Here is a 3,502-nt window from a genome sequence, read left to right as displayed (position 1 = left end):
CAAAAATAAACCAAAAAACAAGAGCCATAGATCCAACCAAAATCAAAGGTCAGATTTCGACCAAAGACCACATGTAGAAACATGACCTCATATGATCCTTTGTCTATATATATATATATATATATATATATATATATATATATATATATATATATATAGAGTTACAATCATATAAGAACCCAGGTAAGAACATAGGAACTCATCATAACCTTTAATTATATGAAATGTACGGTTGAGATTTTAATGAAATTAAATAAATACAAAGATGGTGCTGATTTAGGAGATTAAGAGGCGTATTTTTGGTAGTAGGGGTAGTTTGGCTATTTTGTTGTGTGATCGTGTGGGGGAGTGCGAAAAATTCGCCTGCTATTGAGTCCATCTTCTCGAAGGAGTCTGTCAATTCCTTTAATTTTGTGTGTCTCACAGTCTTCCTCCTCTTTTGCTATTTCGTCTTGTTCCTCCCGGTGCTGTATTCACCGTCGCTCTAATAAGGTTATGGAAGAATTCGTGTGAATTATGGAAGGATTCAAGTGCCTTTGAATTTCTGAGATTGTTCTGTGTATGATTGTGCGGTGGTTTTAGCGTGATACACAGTATTCAACGACATCTTGGAGCGGCGATGGAAGGCGCGGCTACAGGTAAGTATTTTTTTCCTTCCTTCTGATATGATGAAGGCTTGCCTAGGCTGTCGAGGAAGCTTAAAGATCAATTGATTTTGCACATGTCGAGGCTGAAAGTGCAGAAAATGGGATCGGTGTTATCAAAATGATGGGGATGCTATAGTGGTATGATTTGAATCCAGTCATTTGCTTACTACAAGAAAACAAAAGTATTTTATTAATTTATAATTTATACATGGTGGTATGCATTCCACTCTTGCTTGATGTTTTCTTATTTACTTTTAGACTTGTGATATGTTTGAGACTTGGAGGCAATACAAGCTTCAACTGCTTTATGCAATATAATTCCCATTCGTGAGATTTCATAATTAAGATGATTACAGTGTTTAGTATCAAAGTTATCTGTGTATCCATTTCTACTTCCAGTAAGTTAACTTTCTACCACTACGAATCCACTAAAATGCTCAAGCAATGGAGTTAACAAAATGAGTATATGTCATTTGTTTTCTTGTTAGGCGATCCTGCTTGGGCGAGGTTAAAACCTGGAAGTGGCTATGGAGACGGGCTTGGCATTCGCGTGGACTCTCCTTCAGTCCTTCGGGGCTTCGACTTGAATATGCCTTCAATGACCCGCGCGCATAGGAAGGTTTCACTTTGGTAGGAGGGATATGCCAAATCAATATCTCAAATAGGTTGATGACGATGGTGATTGTTTGTAGTGATTTTCTGTTTGTGTATGACAAAAACAAATATTTTATATTTTGTGTACACATGTTCTTTAATGCACATTCTGCTATTCTAATATGCACAAAATGCTCTTTATCCCAAGTGAAAACACTTAACAATTGATGTGCAAAATATATTTATCAAAAATGCACAAGATTCATAACAAATATGCACACACTTACGAACAAGTTCCTACCTCACATCTGTAACGCAATTGAATATCGTTATGCATGCGGTTCAACAATGTTTGATACCTGAGCTAATTTGAACAAGTAGATCAGTACATATGTTTTTTGTTTATGATGTTTGAGAGTTAATTCTTGGGTGTTTTGTCTTTTTTTTTTTTTTTTTTTGGTCTGACGCATCCCTATAATGTCGCACACAACATTAAACACGATTAGGGGGTATATACGAATGTGCAAGCAAACATTCCTTAACTCGAGTGCACGGTATAACAGGTTTCTTGAGCATGATGGCTCAAACTCGTTAATCCAAGTGCACAAGGTATTTTGTATAACAATTTTCTGTAGCATGATGGCACAAACTCGTTAGCCCAAGTGCACACGGTAATTCATATAACAGTTTTCTTGGCTATGATGGTACAAGCTCGTTAACCCAAGTGCACAAGGTATTTTGTATAACAATTTTCTGTAGCATGATGGCACAAACTCGTTAGCCCAAGTGCACACGGTAATTCGTATAACAGTTTTCTTGAGTATGATGGTACAAGCTCGTTAACCCAAGTGCACACGGTAATTTATATAATAGTTTTCTTGAGCATCATGGCACAAGTTCGTTTATCCAAGTGCACATGGTAATTCGTATAATAGTTTTCTTGAGCATCATGGCACAAACTCATTTACCCAAGTGCACACGGTAATTTGTATAACAGTTCTTTTGAGCATCATGGCATGCACAAGTTCGTTTACCCAAGTGCACATGGTATTTTGTAGAACATTTTCTTGAGCATCATGGCATGCACAAACTCGTTAACCCAAGTGCACATCGTAATCTATCGACTCAAGTGTACACAGTTCAACTCAAGTGCACATCGTAATCTATCGACTCAAGTGTACACAGTTCAACTCAAGTGCTCACTATCCACTAGTCCTACACATTATGGCACAGTGTACCCCATGTGCACATCCCAACCTAAGTGCATGTTAACTTGCTTTACGCCTATTCATGGACACACTAATTTTACACATTATGGCAGACATGGTGTGACCAATGTGCACACCAACTTCTTTTATGCGTTTTTGTGCACATACTAATTCTACACAGAATGACACACACGGTGTAACCCAAGTGCACACCATAGTCCATCACATCATTCTGGTTAATCCCAGCCAATATTGGCTTTGCAAGCTGATGTGGTTAAGCCACATTAGCATTTTTTTTATTTATTTTTTATAATTAAGGCGGTATGCAAACCGCTGACAAAAGCTGCCGCGGCAGCTTTTATATTATATAATTTTTTTATTGTTTTTCTTTTACTTTTTAATATTATTAATATTGTTATTTTAATATGTTGGGCCCACTTTTGAAAGTTGATTAGATTTGTAGGGATGTAGTGTGAATAGTAGATGATTTGCAAATAAGATGATGTGGAAGTGGGACCTATTTTTAAGAGTGGGAGAGATTTGCAGGGATAATGTTAGCCTAATATTTCATTTTGTCAATATCACCGTTCATTTTGGCACACACAGATAAACCAAGGTGCATATCGATCCGTACTATGTCTTTTCATAACACACTAATTATGCACATTATGGCACACATAGTGTAACTCAAGTGTACACATAAACATGTTAAATTAAGTTGTCTTACGTTTATTTATACACAAATAGGCTTTATTGACGCTTCACACTCTGGAGTTCAGTATTTCGTTAATCCAGGTGAAATATTCATTAAACACCGGGATGAACTCCCGGCCTGATGAGCGTGCCGACATGATATTCAAAGCATTGAAATGATTATTAACTCAAATTTTGTTTCATCTATATGGCACAAACATTTTGTTTCATTTTGTGGCTAATACTCTGTGGTTATTTTGTCTTTTATATATTAGGTTATTTTTTATCTTTCTTTATTCCTTCATATTTAAACAGCTTGTAAGTGACTCATTCTGCTGCTAGCTTTATGTATTAATTACT

The 3,502-nt window shown here is 36.4% G+C and overlaps 1 long non-coding RNA gene across 1 annotated transcript; it reads left to right on the top strand.

Moving 5' to 3' along the window:
• Positions 1-557: 557 nt before the first annotated feature.
• LOC109174944 lies at positions 558-1,388 on the top strand. The gene is made up of 2 exons (XR_002053209.1): positions 558-638; positions 1,136-1,388. It is a non-coding gene; the product is annotated as an uncharacterized LOC109174944 (long non-coding RNA).
• Positions 1,389-3,502: the final 2,114 nt, after the last annotated feature.

Source organism: Ipomoea nil, unplaced genomic scaffold (assembly GCF_001879475.1).
Source record: "Ipomoea nil cultivar Tokyo-kokei standard unplaced genomic scaffold, Asagao_1.1 scaffold0672, whole genome shotgun sequence".
NCBI lineage: Eukaryota > Viridiplantae > Streptophyta > Magnoliopsida > Solanales > Convolvulaceae > Ipomoea > Ipomoea nil.
The sequence above is the reverse complement of the archived record's forward strand: the minus strand, read 5'-3'. Positions and strand labels throughout refer to the sequence as shown.